Source organism: Rhamphochromis sp. 'chilingali', assembly GCF_963969265.1.
Source record: "Rhamphochromis sp. 'chilingali' genome assembly, chromosome: 11".
NCBI lineage: Eukaryota > Metazoa > Chordata > Actinopteri > Cichliformes > Cichlidae > Rhamphochromis > Rhamphochromis sp. 'chilingali'.
The window spans coordinates 7,032,509-7,051,945 of record NC_137938.1 but is presented as its reverse complement, the minus strand read 5'-3'; the positions used below and the strand labels follow the sequence as shown (position 1 = coordinate 7,051,945).

General features: G+C 41.8%; 1 protein-coding gene across 1 annotated transcript in view; it reads left to right on the top strand.

Annotated features, from left to right (window-relative positions):
• Positions 1 to 19,437, top strand: part of LOC308405059 (low-density lipoprotein receptor class A domain-containing protein 4-like) — a 285,430-nt gene that overhangs the window by 19,155 nt on the left and 246,838 nt on the right. The window lies entirely within an intron of this gene.

The window sequence follows — 19,437 nt, the reverse complement described above, 5'->3', positions numbered from 1 at the left end:
GGACAGTCAGAGGCATCCAGCGATTTGTCTAAGGTGTACCCCACCTCTTGCCCTATGGCTCCACCCCCCTCCCTAACCCTGAATTAAACAAGCAGAGGATGGGTGGATGTTGTTGCGTAGTTTGTCCTGCAGAGCAGTTCTGACTCCAGTGTTTAGCGTCCGGTCAGCACTTTCTTCTACATGATGTTGCAGAATTTGGTGGTTAAGTTGCTAATATTTTTCCTTTATCAGTGTTTTTGTATTTCACTGCATATTAATGGAAGAGGGATCCCTCCTCTAATGCTCTTCCGGGCCCATGTTTTTCCCTGTTTCTTCACCTTCCTAAGGAAAATGTTTGATTACTCTGGGTTACATAACTGTTAGAATACAATAAAAACCATCAGGTTTGTGGTTTCACCTTACCTGGATATCTGTACTTGGACATGCAGTGTAGCTGAGGTTACAGTGAAGCATGCTGGCATTAGGAAGATGAAAAAAAAGAAAGTGGGGAGGGTTGTTATTGATGCTGTTTTCCGTTTCTGAGCTCCAGAGCAGTAAAGCGGCAGTCTTCCCGTCTCATACTGCGTGTGACGTCTGCAGATCATAAGACCTAACAGTCTGGTTACCTGGCACTCACCTCCCTTTATCTGTTTGTTTGTCTATCTGCCTCCAAAACTCTCCCTCTAGTCTAGCTGTCTGTACGTCCATCTGTCCCTCCGTATCTGTTTACCCTGCTTTCTCTCATCCCTCTCTGTTAGCCGTCTGCCCTCCTGTCTGCGTGTCTAACTCTGTCTGCTTTCCTCACCTGCCCACCTGCACGCTCAGTCGGATCTACTTCTTTGCATAAGCACAGGTTCATATGTCAGACAGGCTTTCACTTTTCATCTTAAACATCAGTTTCACTGTTACATTATGCTTAGGAGAGAGCTGAGCTGAGTCTGCTGGCCAGCGTCTTTGTTGGTGCCATCGTGCCTAAAGCTAAATGTTGTCCATGCGTGGTTTGGTACATGTTTTCCCTCAAGGATCTCTGTGTCTTTGGCTCTGTTCGAGTGTCCCTCAGCTGCAGCCGGTCTGCCCGTCTCTTCTGCTGAGAAGCATCCCCATACAGTGGCACGATGCTGCCATGCTTCACTGTATGCATATGTGGCATCTAGGTGATGGATCTGGTGGGAACCAGATTTAGTGCAAAAAGTACTGCTTTTGACATCTGCCTCTGATTTATTTTTTAAATCAACAGTCATAAAAAGGAAGAAATCAAATGATGCACTGCTGCCCTTGAGCCTTGAGCATGCTGCATTTCAGCCACACCCCAGTCGATGGTATTGAAAATACTTCTTTTCTCTTTTACAGCCTTTTCTGTTTTTGTTTTCCTCTTTCAGAACCCTCAAAGCTTCAGATGAGTAAAGCTCGGATAGCTTTAGTCCAAGGAGCGCTCTTTTGTTTTCCGTAAATTATGAATTGCTCATTAAACTTTGGAATATATAACACTGTAAGCTTTTCAGTTCTGTTAGCCCTCAAAGGCATGGATCATTTTTCTGGTACTATTACCCATCTCTTACTTACTGTATGAGCTATATTAAAGCTATATTAAATTCATATTCCTCAGACTTTAAAATAATTTACAGATGTCAGAAACTAAAGTGATATTTCATGTTACTGCTGTCTGAGTCAGCACAGCCATCATTAATAGACCCTTTTCATGGCCGACATTAGGACTTGTCACAAGGGAAAGAAAGCACAGCTAGTGATAATGAAAGCTCGGGTCCATTAGGGATGCTGCGATATGACAGTGGACCATACTGCTCAAGAGCAGGACCTCCCTGAAGTCGATTGTATCCATTAATAATACACCTGTCTTTGTGGTTGCGTGTGGATGGACAGTAGTGATATTTCTAGCATTTTTGTGGGAGTTGTTCATCTAAAGTGGTTCTGATTGTGGACGTGCTAGCTCTTCTTCTTTTCCCCAGCAGTTAAAGATTGTGCTCGATTGGTCTGATTGGTCCTTTGATTTTGACGTCAGAGCCATGACTTGATTTTGTTGGATTCACTCTTTGATTTTGCTCAGCCCTCCTCTGGTGCGTTATCACCGAAGGCCTCAAATAATAAAAGCTTCTCTAAACAGAACCTTTAACCATCCACTGGGCCACCGTGTGACTGAGACAGCAACTCAAAGCCACAGTTCACCCTTCAACTGATCTTTAACATAAACTGATCTTGAGTCATTTTAGGAACATTGCTAAGCTGTTTTTCAACTCCCATTGTACAATTAGTATGTACACACATGCTGTGTAGAGAAATGGTAAAACAAATGCTCAGTTAAACTGAATAATTAACTTGGCTCATATACCAGTAGTGTCCTTGCAGTTAGCTGAATCAGTGAGGCACTCTCTTTTCTCTGTTTGGACTGTCACATTAACCTTCTGCTTTGTCTGTTTTTACATTCACCCACTGAGTTGTTGCACTTTTAACCTTTACAAGGTCTCCGGGTCTTGTTGGCTCCATTAAAAGTTCAATAAAAGCTCAGTGGCTCATTCAGAGCTAAAAAACTGAAGCACAGTTCAGGTGAGGTAGGGCTGAGGGTGTGTGCTATTGTAACATTATAGGATACAAATGCAGTAACGTATTTGTTTCTTTACCAGTGTCAGTGTCTCTAGGGTTACACATTGTATCATTGTAAAGCTTTGCCATCACTTTATAACCAGTTGAAATATTCACATTTTATTTTGCATCTGAGCACGTTACAAAGAAAATGATACAAAAAATGACAAAATGCAAATTTGTCCTCTAATGCAGCGGTCCCCAACCCCCGGGCCACGGACCGGTACCCATCCGTGAGGCCGCGAGAGGTGAGGCTGGGGTGTGAAATTTATGGTTTTCAGGGTTTTTAACGTTAACTCGGTTTCCCTGAGTCTTTTCCCGTGTGTTATGAATAAATCTTCTTTTTTTTTTGGCACTGGTACTGCTTTTATTTTGTTGTATTTATCCGCGACCCCTTAAAGGCCGGTCCCTGAAAATATTGTCAGACATAAACTGGTCCGTGGTGCAAAAAAGGTTGGGGACCACTGCTTCAATGTATCCAGGAGTTGAGGCTGTATCACAACTGCTTTCATGCACATTTCAGGATGTCAGCTGGGTAGTTTGAGCTCTTGTTGACAGAGGTGAGCCACACCTGACGAGGCAGGGAACTCATTTAAGAGAGAGAGCTGATTGACCCAGAGCAGTGTGCAGCTCTGTGTCTGAGATAGAATAGTATAATTTTACTATTTTCATAGCATTGTATTTTCAATACCGCTGCACGTTTTGAGTTATGAGCACATCTGTTGCCAAATGTTTTGGTCCAATTGGTGAGATCTGTTTATTCACATGCAAAAAATTGGAAAATTAAACATGTTTTCAACGTGAACAGCGACATAAAGAATAGGTGAGTTTGAAATATTTGAACTACTTTTACGTGTCCGGTGTGTGAAGGTCTTAAGAGTGGACACAGCACACTACCTACTGTTATCACTAGCAAGGTCACCAGAACCAATACTCCTGATACCTTTTTAGTACCAAAACTCAATGCAGCTGTAGTACCATACAAATGATGTATGTACCAAGACTGCAATTCTCTTGGAACTGCAAACAACTAAAAGTGTTCGAGTGTGATGTTACATGAAGAAGAAGGATGCCCACGAGCATGGCAAAACTACACGTGGACGCATGACTTTTCTATGTTTCATGGTAAAAGCCTTGTTAAGAAATTAGGGGCTTTCGTGAAGCAAAGCACCAACACCACAGAGCTTTTAATTTGAAATGGATACAGGAAGCCTTGAGTTGAAGTTAACTGCAGTACAGTAACTGTAGCAGAGGTGGGAGTGGTTTGTATGGTAATTTCATGTGTTTACTAATCAAACAGAAGGAACTGGAAATAAAGAACTGCTTGTAGTTAAAGCCTGCTCAAATAAAGTGCTGCTATCTACTATAATTAGTAAATTAATTATCCTGAAGAGTTTTTTGAAGAAACAAAAGAAGAAAACTACATCAACTATCCCCATCGATCAGCCAGTTTCCGTGATGTAATCGGGTCCAGATTTGCAAACAAATGCAAGGGTTAATATTTTTCAGTCAAGGGCCACACATGACTGCAGCAGTCAAGTCAGTGTTAATACAAATCTGCAGCATGTGGATCAAATGAGTGGCATTTTCTGTCATGCAAATCAGACCACAGCAGATAAGGTTATCTCAGATTGGTGCAGGCCAGACCATACCATCCAGTGCCATTCTCAGCCGTGCCAGTTCACGCGTGTACATGCTCCAGCAGCATATGGCGGTAACATGCTGTCAGGGGAGCTTGTCTCCTGGCCTGGCCTCCCCGGCCCCGGGACAGATGGCAACTCACTGGGCCCCGAAGACCAACTGTGGAGCTCAAGATACTCAGCCCGCACCGCTCCTCTTACCTTGGCTCTTTCTGACTGCCTGGTAGCCTCTTTTTCTTACGGCTCCTCCTCACATGCCAGCACTCCTCTGTATGTCGGTGGACTCTGATTTAATTGGGTTTCCATCTGAGCCGAAAGAGAAAAGGTAAAATTCAAGAGAATAACCCCAAAATCACAACATTTACACATGCTCTCATTTTAATCGTTCACCTGAGGCTGCGGCGATGCTGCTAATAATAAAGTGATTCCATATTTTTAAAAAAAAGAAGAAAAAAAAAAAGATGGCACATGTTAAAATGTTAAAAGGTAGCCAAATTGTAGAGTACAGAGTGCACAGTGAAACACTGAAACTCAACAAATTTCACTGGCTAAACGTTGGATTTGAAAGCATTTGAAATGTCTGTTATTAGTCTATGAAAATAAACAGTCCTTAGTTAAAACACGATCATTAATTTGAGCCGTGTCTTTCATCCCTGCTGGCAGTTCATTTGGTTTGATATAACACCACAGCAAACACGTTATTTGTGAGCCTGTGTGTTTTTGTTTACAATCCCTGCTTTTCCTGGGAATGGGCCAACCTGAACCTCCTGCTGTGATCACACCCTCGGTATCTTCAGAGCATAGACAAGGCCGCCTGCGTAGCTCATGTATTTAAATCTGCCTTCTCAGACTGTTTGTAATAGCTCTGCTCTAAAGGCTACAAATGCTTTCTGAGAAACACCATCCAACTAACATGGTTGGTTTTGGTTCAACCGTTTTAAAATGATAAATAACCACCTGGCAGCGGGTTCCGCTTCAGCTGGAACAGCAAATCTTTGGCAGATTAGGACACGCCTCGTGAGTTTTGGTAGGTTGGCATCCAAGCTCACAGGAAGGTGCTGTACAGAATAGAAAAGGCTATTTTTAAAGTATTTAATAACTGCTGTTTGAATGTTCCCAAACCTCTATGTTTATCTAGAATTATTACTAACATTTTGATGCTAGCATGGTTAAAAGCCGATTACACAGTCTATAGTTTGTTTGTTTTTGTCTATCACAATTGCCCATCCTTCAGCCAGAACCTGCCACCCTCCAGAAAAAGTGAAACACAAAAGCTGCTGAATGATATCGAGAACACATGAGCAACCTGGTCAGCGACCCATCCAGCAGGCAAGCATGAGACAGAAATGGACAGGGACTCCTGAATATCACTACATCTAGGAAATCTGTCAAGGATGGCATCACTCTCACAGACAAGTGAAAAACAAAAATGCTAAAATGAATGATGAAATAGATTCGGGCGCGTCTTAATATGCTTGGTTGGCCCAACCAAATAAAGGCTTTGTGAGGTAGCAGTGCATTACATCTCTGACGTCATAGTAGTTGCAATCGTGTTCCCATGTCTCTCACTCTTGTATCAGTGGTGTATCGGTCAACCTTTACACTACTGAATATTAATATTATATGAGCATAGTGATATAATTAAAAGTGTAGCTGACTAGCCCAAGTACTCTGGCTCCCACATTTAAAAGCCTGGGGTCCAAATACAGTTTGCTTCTTGACACAGAGCTGAGGACAGCAGCAGCACAAATTCAGTCTTTTCAGCTAGTTTGGATACATGGTGCAGCCTACAGATGAGCTCAAGTTCAAGGACTCCTCTACTGTAAAAAGACCTGAGCGAATCCTCTGCACTGCGTTGTTGGGCTGCAACACAAAGACTTCGTCTCTGCACTTGACGGAGAAACAGAATCGGTCTTAAAGTTTGACACTTTCTAAAGAACACACATTGTACAGATGTGCCGCACACCGTCACGCACACATTTCTTTACAGCTGCTGAACTCTGGCTCGTACAGAGGTGTTTTTTCCCCCACCCTGTAGCAGATCTGAGCCGTTCAATTTATGCGATTCAGCAGTGTAGCCTGTCTCTCCCGCTCCGTCTTGACCTCCTGCCCTCTATAACAAATGTAATGTTTTCTCTGCCTCACTCTTTCCGCTTCCTTTTTGTCCTCGTGCTTTGCTTTTTCTCTCATACAGCTTTATGACTGTTTACTCACTTTTCCTCTTTCTTGCTGGCATGGGGTAAATGAGCATATCGATAGCCGCCCGCTCTGTCTAGTGTTTCAATTCAGTCCGAAGCGAGTGAAATTTCTTTTTCTGTTGAGAATAATTTCTGAATGTATGAGCAGAATCTCAATGCGTTTATGTGGCACAGAGAATTAAAATTCAGATGGACTCCAGTCAGCTCTGCTGCCCGTCATCGAGACTCGCACACATGCACGCTTGGTGTACACACACAGGGCTCCCTGCTCATTACCCTATCTCCATTGCTACCCATCAGTAGCGCCACTCCTAGAAGCATACATACATCACTGGCATACAGCACACTCTGTCATGTGTGAAATGGGCTATGGTTGATCCCTGCCCTGGGAGAGAAGAAACGAGTGTTTCAGCAGGCGAGATGAGAGTGGCTTTCTGAAGAGGAGAGGAGAGAAAAAGGTGGTTTGGTTGTGTAGGGGGAGCAAGGGGGAGGGTGTAATAGGGACATGAGGTGGGGGAAAGGGGGAATGGCAAGACGAGGCGAGTGAAAGGACAGAATAACAGAGTACGAGAGGCAAGCGGGCAAATGGGGAGTTTTTCAGCAGAATAAATGTGGAGAAGAGTGAGAGGGTGGAGGACAGATGAGATGAAAAGTAATGTGGAAAGAAGAGGGAGGAGTTTTGAGTAGAGGGAAGGGGAAGATGATGGGATAAAAGAGTGAGAGAAGGTCGTAGAAGAATGGAGTTCAACAAAAAGAGGAGAGACACAATGACAGGCCAGAGACAAAAGAGGGCAGAAAAGACAGCCTGCTTCTACAAGTCTCAATCACGGAGCACCTCCACAGTGACTCAGAAGGAATATCAATTTGAACAGAATATTAAAGTTAAACAGTTTTGACAGTCGCTTAACGTTTTTTCTTTTGTCCAAATAGTGTCTGGTTTGTATTTCGTCAGTCTGCCTCTTTGTCTGCTTAACCGCGCTGGACCCTGACTGTCTTTGGGTTTTGGACTGTTAAAAACACCCAACATTGGTAATTTAAGGAAGTAACCTTGGACTCTTAGAAACTGTGATGGACATTCTACATTGTACAGTTTTTCTTATAACAGAACTTAAGATTCTTGAGGGGTGTCCCATTGGAGAGAAGGCCGCTCCTCCAAGGCACCGGCAGGGAAAACAATGAGCTCTATTTGATAAGTCTTACAAAGAAAGTGAGGATGTTCAAACAATATATCTGAAGGACATGTGCTTCTTCTACTCATCCACACTGTTGTTGTCTGTGTTTTCAGAAAATATTGCTCTCTTGTTTTAACTGTTGTGTAACAAGAATGATGACTTTTTATGAACACATGGGTCCATAAGGAACCCTATAATGTATCGGAATAATTTATCAATAAAGCAGACCTACTTATTGAGAGAATCCTTTGTTTATTTAAGACTAGAACTGCTGCACCTTCACGAAAAGAAAGAAACCAGGTGACATGGCTCAGCAGACTAGACTAGGATGACTCCTGGAAACCTCTTAGGGATGTTCAGCTGGGAGGCGGTGTCAGAGTACACCCTGACACTGTCCTCTCAAACCTGGCATTGGAATGCTTAGGAAAGAGGGAATTGTGGACATCTCTGCAAACACTGCTCCTCACTGTGACCTGTACACAGATAATGGGGGAGAAGATGGTTGGACGGGTGAACAGATGTATGGATCGAGAACACATGCTTCTTAATTGCCCCTTGGGGATAAATAAAGTCTTTCTGATTCTGATTCTGATGCTGACACATACAGACCACTATATGGCTTGTAAAGTTGTGCTTGGATGACGATATAATTACCAGAAAATAGTCTGGCCCAGTGTTCATGACACAAACCACATTTTGATTTAATCTTAGTCACAATTTAGGCATCTAATTTATTTTAATTTAACCTAGTTTTAGTTGGCTAAATATCATTAAACCATAGTATACTCAATCTAAAGTGGATTCAGTTGACTAAAATATAAAGTTTATGTTTAAGTTTAAAGAAAATGTGTTCATACGCCTGCTCTTCTCTTTCTCCCAAGTGTTTTGTCACATTTTCATGAGATGAAGGAAGCATGAGAGCTAGATGTACCATCTAACCTTACTGCACAAGGAGATTATTTCTGATTGGAACTTAATTAGTTGATATTGGATCTCGTTTTATTAATTGTTGTGGGTTTTAATACATTTGGTCCCAGTTTTTGTCCTTCTATGTTAGTTTTCATTTAGTTATTGTCATGTTTACATCAGAGAAAAGGGCCTTAAAAAACAAACGTGACAAAAATGATTGGTCAGCAAAATTAACATTGTTTTTGCTGAGAGTGGTTTTGCTAAATGAACCTAGGAAACATACTGTCTTCAGAAACAGTCAGAATCACAAAGACAGATGTAGTATTGTCTATTTTTTTCTATCACATTTGCTTATGTTTTATGCTAACAGTCAAGTTAACTTCCAGGAGCAGCTCCACCTCGATTAGCTTCTCCGGTTTGCAACTCGATGCCAACACCAGAAAAATTACGACACAGAAATTGCCACAAGAACAGAGAAGGGGGGGGGAAGAAAAAAAAAAGAAATCTTAATTGATTATAAGGTTACATCAAAGAGACGTAGGAGGTGTAGGAAAAGAGTGGAAGTGGAAGCAAGAAGATTCGACGTGAGGAGATGAGGAGTTTTGACGAGGACTGGGAAGAGGACAAGGACAGAATAGCAATGAAGAAAATGAGGAGAAACTGTTTGGTAGGGATGATGAAAGATCTGCAGAGAAAAGGAGGAGTGAAAGTGTGGAAAAAAGGGTGGAGAAGCAGCAGTGGGGATGTTAGGGAGATGGGTGGGAGGGGGAGGTATATGAATATGGGAGGATGGAAATGTAAAAGTACCATGGATGGGAGTTTTAAGATGGTGCGACGGCATGAGAGGAGTTGGGACGGAGGATAGGCGGCCAGAGAGGAGAGACGGACGACGAGGAGAGGAAAGGGAAAGCGAGCATTAAGACAACAGCACAGACAGAGAGAGAGGGAGAGAGAGAGTGTGGCACTGCGCCACTCTGCAGCAGCAACTGACTGACAGCCATAGCCTGACTACTGACTGACTGACTGTCTGTCTGTTTGTGTTGGCTGGCTGGATGATTGGCTGGCTGGATGCAGCAGTGTCCCCACAGCTTTGCCCTTCTCTCCATCTCCCTCTCTGTCTGTCTCCCTCCCTCCGTCCGTCTCACAGCAATGCAGCATTAAGTTGGTCTAGATTAGAGAGAATACTTATGATTTGACTTCTTTAAAAAAAAAAAACTGTTAGTGATGCTTTTTTGTCCCAGGCCACGTGGTGGTAAACAGCATCTCCCTGCTGCATATCTCAGCGGTGCATCAGGAGAAAAAGAGCAGTGTTTGTCCAAACTGAGTCTTAGTATGTTTTCTGTCAGCCTCTAGGATGACATGTTGTAACATAAAATCGTCTGTCTGTGTTTCTTCCTTCTGTTTTCTTCTTTACTCGTCTAACCTTGAGTCCGTGTCCTTTGTCGGGTTTCTCTCTCTCTCTCTCTTTCTCTTCTGGCAGTCTGTAAACTTTGTTTGTCGAAGAGACGCGATACAAATAAAGTTACCATTATCACCTCCAACGCTCAAATCGCCCCTGACGAGATTAAAACACATTTCATCGCCGGCGAAAGCAAACGGGGACGCTCGCAGCGACAGATAGCCCATAAAGCACATAAATGCTACGTCGTATCCCCCCCTCCCCTTTCTGCCCATGCATTATTATCCTCAGGAGTAGAAGGGAAAGATAAATGACACTGAGATACGACGACAGACTTATAGGCTGATAAAGGGGCCATAATGTGTCTGACCAAGTGTCCTTCTTCCTCCACTGGGTCATACATGATTATCTTCAGAGGGAAGGGGACCTTTTTAAAAAAAAAAATTTTTTTTAAGATAACTCTTAGATAAGATCGTCACAGCAAAACAGGGCCCCGGCTTCGCAAACTACTAACATTTGTTGGCTCTGCAACTGCAATGCAGCACTGTGTCGTCCTCTCTGCTCCCTCTCCCTCCCTCTGTCTGTCTCTCACCCTTATCTGCCTCCCATAACACACTACTACAGCTTCATTTTCCTTGCTTGAGGGGAGTTAGATGTAGAAACGACTTTAATGTTAACCACAACCAGAACCTGTTGTGGTGTTTCATGTAAATAGGAGTGTAATGATACGTATGCACGGGGTGGTGGATGTCGGGAGAGATGCAGAGCCCGCAGAGATAAGCTGGGTTAAATTGTGCATACAAGCTATAAGCTGGCTTTAGTTTGGGAGCGAGTGCACTTTCCTCCTCCTCTTTCTCTTTTGGCATATTCTCCCTAGCGGTCTGTCACCTTCAGTCAATGGACTCCCATCAACTGCTCAACTTTCTTTCTTTCTGCGCAAGTTTATTAGCAGCGGCGCAATTGCTCCCAGGCAGCGGCTGCATTGAGACTGAATCACAGAAAAGGCTCACGTAGCCCTACAGATGACTACAAACGCCGTATCTGCTTAATCACTCTGACACCATGGTTACACTGCTCTTCAGTGGGGGTGAAGCTGTCATATCAATGTGTACTAAATGTCAAAATGTTTGTCTGATTGAGCGAATATCTCCCACTCTACATATCTCAGTGTCAGGTGGTCTGTGTTTGGCGGGTTCTCTGTCTGGCTGAGCAGAAGCCAACCTGCAGAAACAGGCGGTAAAGGAAGAGATCGGCTTTGTCACCGTCTCTGTAACAGGAAGACATGATTTTTTTTTCATTTTTATTGAACTTTTTTGTGTTGTCAATTGTGTTTGCCCCTTTGCCTGCACACCTTAAAGAAAACGTTGTGGTGTACGCCCAACACAATGTGTTTATATGTACCTCTTACTCCTTTTGTGCATAACGTGCATGCAACTACTGTGTTTTAGGAAAATGGGCTCTCACTGATAGTCTTCTTTGAACATTTTTCAGTTGTGAGCTCGTCTCGGTGCAATCTACAAAGAGCATGTTTGGGAGTATGAGAGAAAGTACGGCCATGAAAACAACATCATGGACAACAGCGGTCTCACAGCGCTTTATAGAACAACACTGATTACATATATACAGCATAGGGGTGGGCAATATAGCCTCAAAAGTAGGGCTGCTCAATTAATCGAATTTTAATCTCGATTACGATCTGGGCTTTCAACGATCATTAAAAATGACTGAGCCGATTATTAGCCCCTCCCTCGTGCTTTACTCTCACGCTGCTCTGTGTGGCAAATCGAGCGCACCTCTTTGCATTTCGAACACGTGTCACAACAATTAAGAGCAGCGGTCCCCAACCTTTTTTGTGCCACGGACCGGTTTATGCCCGACAATATTTTCATGGACCGGCCTTTAAGGTGTCGCGGATAAATACAACAAAATAAAACTTGTACCGGTACCGAAAATTTTTTTTTTATTCATAACACACATGAAAAGACCAAGGAAAACCGAGTAAACGATAAAAACGATAACAAAAATAACGCTGAAAACCGATAAAAACCCTGAAAACTATACATTTCACACCTGAGCCTCAACTCTCGCGGCCCGGTACCAAACGACTCACGGACCGGTACCGGTCCGAGGCCCGGGGGTTGGGGACCGCTGATTAAGAGGACCCGAGGGAAGCTCGGAAAGCTAAGCAGAAGTTATTTGGAGAGGAGAGTGACTGCCGTTGGTTGAAAAGAGAGGTAAAAAAAACTTCAGTGGTGTGGAAACATTATGGGTTCGCGGAGTCAGACATGGATCAAGTAGACAGTGTGTAAACTTTGCTACAGTGTCGTAGCTGCACCACAGAGCAACACTGCAAAGTTCACTAAACATAGATGTTTACATTTTTCATTTATTTTTTATATTGCAATCAGTATTTGCACACTATTTTATATAATTTTTTGACAATCTTTAAAGTCATTATTCAATACATTGTTATTGTTAAATAAATATCGTCAAATAATCGAGATCTCAATTTCAGTGAAAATAATCGTGATTATCATTTTTGCCATAATCGAGCAGCCCTACTCAAAAGTATAGAATGATAACATTTGTGATGTTATTCTGATGGCATGCAAAAAGCATAGTTTTATCAGTGATTGCAGTTTAAAGGAAGCAGCATTTATCAGCTGAAAAAAAATGAAGGGTATTTACCATCCTTCCTTTCCACTGAGACGACACTACCTAATTTGAAGTGTGAATACATTGAAACCAGGTGGCAGCTGCAGCATTATAATGCAATAGTAGTGACACAGCATAAGTCAAATATAAGCTCATAAGTAGACCAGGCACAGTGTTAGAATTTCAGTAAAAGTACAGCAAAACTGTTTCGTACTGTTTTGTACAAAAAAGTAAGTCAGCCTTGTAACCCCTCAGCAGCCTGCGCAGTACGGTCGTGTAGTAAAATTCCACAAAAACAATCAAATGTAAATCCCGCTCACTGCCTCGCTTCCCACTAGTGCATCTATTGACCTTCATCAGGTGCCTGATTCTAAAGTAGTGAATGTATTAGTCAAAGCCAGCACGGCTGTGAAGTGAGACGGTGAACAACGGGAGTCACATTTCATTGTTCTTGAGGATTTTTTTCTTCCGATGCACCTGTTTTGAATTAGTGGTTTGTCACATAATTAAATAGAAACTGAAAAATATTATCTCCCTGGGATGTTGTAACTTGGGTCAAGCTTTTCAACTAGCTTTCTGTTTTCCACCATGTAACATCGGTCATTTCCTGTCGTTCACATTCTAAGGAGTGCTGCAGTCGTGCTCACTGGAGTCGTTCTTTTACTTTTGAGGGTCGCACATTACCAGCTGCTGTCGCACAATGATTCTTGCCATGCTGATTAGCAAAGTTTGGTAGATCTTTGAAATGACTCCCTATTGCAGGGCTCGATAAAGTATTTGTGTTTAATTTCAATTGGTGTGGTGACCAACACAGTTTTAGTCCCTTTATATTAGTGCGTGTTGGAGGATGTCTTTAAAATTCCCGGACTGTGTGTTAGTCTGGATGGTAGGAAATCAGTAATGGTTGGTGATCATATCCATGTTTGTGTAGTGAGTCTAATTAGTAACACAAAAGAAGCCAAACGTTCTAGTAGCTGTGTGATGTGGAACGACAGGTTCTTAAACATGTTTTGTCATCGTCATTGTCTTCTTTTGTGTTTGCCTTGTTTTGCCCCTTTTCCTCTTTGTGAATAATCTCGATTGCTGTGATTCTGTTTGCTGTTCCGGCCAGCTTTTCAACCAATCAACACTGGACGTGCTGGACAAGCAGTCTACTGGTTACAGTAAGTTCAAAGTAAGATGAAAGCGGGAATTTTAAACTCAGCCTTTCAGGAGGTTAAAATTTTCATCATTGCTGCTAAATGTCTTTTTCTGCCACAGACAAGCAAGCGGAAAGACAAATGTTACATCATTAGGCGTAATGGAACAAAGAAAAGTACTCCATATACTCTCCCACTCTCTGCTGACAGCCCCACGCTGCAATGTGTCATTCATTTGATTAGTGCCACGCTAAAGCTGTCGGTAAATCATTGATAACTGTTTGAAAATGTCACTGTAGAGTAAACCAGAGAGCGTCTGTTAACTGTGCAGACATGAATGAGGACTGCTCAAGTGTTTTGTTGCCTCAGTATAGAGTGCTATGCAAAATGTGGATGTTTTCAGAGAAGGAGCATGGAGTAATTCCTATTTATGAGTTAATGTCAGACAGAGTCAGAAAATTGGGGAAACCAGCAGCTAGACAGACACAGTCTAATCATAACTAACATGATCCAGAGTAGGGCTGAACGATATATCGCATTTGCGATAATATCGCGACATGATCAAGTGCAATTTTCTAACCGCAAAGGCTGCGATTATACTGCGATTATATTATACAATTCATGGGCTGCATCCTCCTGAGGCCGCATTTGTAGACCGATTACTTCACAGCGACGCGCCGAAGGCTGTCCAAATTACTACCATATCCCAGAATTCATAGCGCGGCCCAGCCAAACTCCAGTTTCCAGCAATGGCGGCCGCTACTAAGTTTTAAAATTACTCATACTAATCTTTCTGGGTCACAAAATAAACTTTTAACATATTTTCAGGCGAGAAAGTAGTTGTGTAAACATCAAATATCTGCTCGGTTTATCAAGATATCCCATATTTGCAAAAGTGCTTCGACGTTTTCAGAGGCGTCTGCTACCCACCAGCTCGACAGCTAGCCGGGAGCTCGAGGGTTACTGATGCGGCCGAGAACGGCACAACTCCCGGCACATCATTTTCAGATCACCGCGGAGTTTCGCTGCTCGGGTTAAACGTAATATATAAGTCACTTAGACAACCTAAAAATGTTATTGTTGGGCTTTTTTCAGTGTTTTGTTTGTTCGTGAGTAAATCGGTTTGGCTGAGATTAAAGTTATTAGATTAGATAAAATAAAACTTTATTAATCCCCCGGGTGGGTTCCTCCTTGGTTTTCACACAGCTGACTAAACGTCAAACAGAAAACTTATTAAACAGAAGTATGAGACAGTCGAGAATTTACACCAGTGTCTGGTTATATTTTAGATAGCAAGAAGCAGACGGCCGAGTTTATTAAACTCCACCGAGACAGCGGTGACGCTAATCAGAACTAGACCGTCCAATTTCACGCCTTTAAACTTTAAAGGCGTGTTTGTGTGTGTGTTTATACAATTGCTATTATGTTTGCACTTTATGTGTAATGTTACTGACTGCAGAGATCAGTAAGATGTGTGTATTTTTTATTTATTAGTTTTATTTATTTAATATTATTTTTTAATTGAATGACTGTCTAGTAGTTCACAGATGTCGAAAAACTGAGTGTGGTAAAGCCACTGATTTTTTTTATGTATATTTCTGCAATCTGCACATTGTACTGACTTTCATTTTAATGTTTACACCAGGGTTCCTTGTCAGCACTTTATGCTCAGATGTTTGTAAGCTAAAAATAAACTATTGTGTATGTTCAAATATACTGTTGTGATTGAAGAAGTTAAATAAAAATGTCAGTCATCAATTCATGCATCACCTCATGTCATCATAACAGAGGTCTGTCTTCCAGGAAAGAACAGTTTAAAATTAATGTAATATAGTATTGGCCATACTATATGATGTATTGCTTGTCTTTGTTTAATAATACAGAAGACAAATACCTTAAAAAATAATCGCATATCGCATCGCAATCGCAATATTGGGGCAAAAAATCGCAATTAGATTATTTTCCATAATTGTTCAGCCCTAATCCAGAGGTGCACTAGAAGCTGCTTTGAACCGGAGATCAGCCAAATTAAAACCAGGGAGGACGTCTGATTTTTTTATAGGCCCATTTCCTCAACTCGCATTTAAAATGACATTTATAGGGACAAAAAAAAAAGACTAAAATAAGAGAGAAAAGAAATGCTAGCATGATTTTGAACTTTTAGGGTTATTAATAATTTTATACTTACCAGTTAATCTTTGTGATAAAGTTGTTCTGACGTCCACAGCTCTGCACACACCTGTTCAGTATTTTCCTTACCAACAGCCGCGGGTCAGACAGGCTGTGAGACATCACCTTGCACCCTATCTGTCCATTCCCACCCACCTCTGTCTGCTCACCCCTCCCTCCCTGTTTGACACTGTCTCACTCGTTTTTTTACTCTCATTATCTCTCACTCTGTTCCAGTCCCTCTTTTTCCCACTCTGTCACTTTCCCTCTGCATTCCTCTGTCATTATTCTGCCCACATGTCTAGACTGAAGAGAGAACTTTTGCTGCTTGCGTGTGTGAAACCTGTATGTGGCAGCGTACGTCTGACACTTTGTGTCTGTGTGTCTCCTTTATTGAGTGCTTTAGGTCTGATTTCAGTATTCACTTTGACAGAGGAATTATAGTCATTCTGTATGGAGCAAAGAGAGATGTGGAGAATGTAAAGAATCCTTCATACAGATCTGCTTCAGCATACACATAATATATTGCAGGGTTGTGTCTGTTTATAGCACTGATTTTTAAAAATGTATTTAAATAAATCCATGTCTCCTAAACACCAGTGTAATAGTAGGGGATTACTTGATGTATGATCTGAAAATCTATTGACCATGGCCAAATTCTGAAGTATTGTATGCCATCGGTACGATACGAAGGTGCTGATTATTGAATTGATGAGTAAAAGCTAGGGTAAACTGCTATAAGCTGCAGTTCCTGGAGTGACCACCTGGGGTTGAATTCAAATTCAAATCAATTCCCATAAGCTGCTTTTCCTTAAATAACAGTTTAAAACAGGTTTTAAAGCAGGATTCAAAAACAGCTTCATGTACTCTAAAGCTAATTTCCCTTCATGCTACAGTCACACTGTGGTTTAAGACTTTTGTTTAAGCCGTGAGACCAGTTTTCCCGTGATTCACTCGCGTACGTCAGTTTGAAGAGGAAAAAGAACTCCACGGGACTCCGATGTGAAAAGATGTAACAAAAAATTTATTCCACAGTTTTTGCATCTTACAGGAGTGGTCAGGTTTAACTTGTCCTCAACAAAATAACCTACTACGGTAGGAAAACCGTGTGGCTCTGTTCTACCCTGCTGCCCCGTATATCTTATGCCGTGTTAACTCTTTTTCTCTCTCTCCCCCCTCCCGCACCGCATGCACTAATTTGCATACATCCGTGATGCCCGGATTTTACCATAAACACGAGTCTTTAAGGCACATGTATACATGGTACTACATAACCTAGTTCCACCATAAACATGCATCTATTTCCTAAAATTATTAATTACACAAACAAGCTTAACAACAGCGAAATATAAATACTAAACATATGAACTATCTTAACTTGGCTCCCACAACTTTGGACTCGGTCTGCTGTTCTCATTTGCTTCCTACATACTCAGAAATTTACATGAACTACTTACATTCAGAACCTCATAGATTTCAAACAGAATTTCAGAAATTGTCAAGTTCAGTATTTCCCTGTTGCTTTCATCAGTGCAGATTGATTTATTGCAACATGTTTGGGAGTCTGCCTGCATTTGTAAATCAGATTCTGATTGTTTGCAAACCTTTGCCAAATTTGGATGAGGATGTTGTACCTCTTGGTGACCAGTTGGGTACCACAACTGTGTGCGGTTTGCCACCATATGGGGAAAAAATTTAAAGTAATGACCAGACCGCTGACCAGACCAGATCTTTTTGTAGTCACAAGGAAATTGCCATTGTATTTTTACTTTAGGAAACACAGAGCCATTGATGATAAAACTACTAATTTTACCCACCAGTTAAAAATTGTATCAACCCTCAAAATTCCGCATGCTAATCCGGTCTGTAAGTCTGACATCATTAGCCGTTTCCGGGTCTAAACTCCCAAAGTCAAACGAACACTATGACATTTACAAACTGTGTAAATTCTTTCATCTGCTCTATGTGGCTGCTCTATCAGGTGTAACAAGTATAACATCCAGGCATCCATGAGAAATAGGATTTATGAAATTTAACAGAGTTCGAAGCAGGAAGTTAGCTCGCTAGTTTCCATCTAAACACAATGCACCATGTTCTGACTGAGGAATTTCTGGAAAAAAATAAAACATACAGCTCTGCTATCACGTAAATGAAGACAGAAAACTAAACAGCAGTGATGTTTGTAGGGTTACTGAAGCTGGGCTAGCTGGTATATAGTGATGTGCTACGTGGTGGCTAGCTACAGAGCTAGGGTTAGCATGATATAAACACATTAGCGCAGTGAAGCTGTAGGATGAACACTTACTTTTTTTCCACTCGATAAAAGTTAACATAAGGGTTCCCGATGGTTAGGGACAAATGTGGCATGGCAGGATGCTCTAAACAGACCAAACTTCAGTAGGAGAACAACTGAAATAATCCACCCACAATGTGAGGTTAGTCATTAATATACTGCTGCATGGGCTGAGCTGTGGTTACATTGTAAGGTTTTAAAAACTGAGCTTAAAAACGTCCATACAGTAATGGTAATAAAAATCAAGAGAGGCCGACAGTGATCACTGCCTTTTTTAAGGGGCTTGTTCAGATTAAGTACGACAAGATACAAAGCATTAAAACATGTTAAAAACACAACAGCCTTAATAAACACAGAGCAGTTTGGACCCAGAAACAGGCATTAAATTATTACTTAAAGACCAGATTAAAACTACATCTGATTGAAGTGACCAGCCTGTGCTGTTTTGTGTTGTTTAGCATTCAGTCGTACTACAAGAATGCAGTGGAGTCAAAGCTGCTTGGCAGAATTAGCATCCCATTTATTATCTAACTTGACTAGATAATGAAGAACAGCTGCTTAGGAGGTGTCTTGTTTTGTAAAGCTTTTGAGTTATTTGGACATTCATAGGTTCTCCCAAACCTCAGGAAAAGCCTCAGGACATGCATACAGTAGCATGTACAGAGCAGTGCAGAGGGAAAATGTATCTCATGTTAAGCTCATCAATGCCTTGCAGCTCAAATTTCAGGTTGTAGGTTGTCAGGCACATCAGCTGGTCCCACATTAAACAGCATGGCACATATGTTTAGTGCCTGCTGTTTACTTTTCATGTACTGAATCCTTCCATAAATGCCTGAGGGAATCTTGCACATTCACAGCATATTTAGATGCAGTAGCGGACTGGTTTTTTTTAAACAGCATGAGCTGTATATTGACTCCATTGTAAAGAATACAATGGAGCCGCCTGTTGTCGTGTCATGCAGTGCTGTATATGGCTTTGCGTCTATGTGTGTGTGTTCCTGAGATTGTTGCAGGTGTGATAATACAACAGGTGAGTCACCTCTGTTGCTCACAGGAAAAAGCATTTTGAGGTAATGGATTGTTGTTGGTAATAACATATTCCCATCCTCTGGAGGGAGGCCTGTATTTCCTCCAGCATCACACGGTCCAGGCTGCGTGACCAAGCGTAATCTCAGTATAATGTTGAACGCTGGTATTTTTCAAACCTGAATAAAATGAGGGGTATTGCAATAAGCGAACAGGGTACTAATGCACAGGGTCCCAACAACAGAACAAAGGGTTAGCCA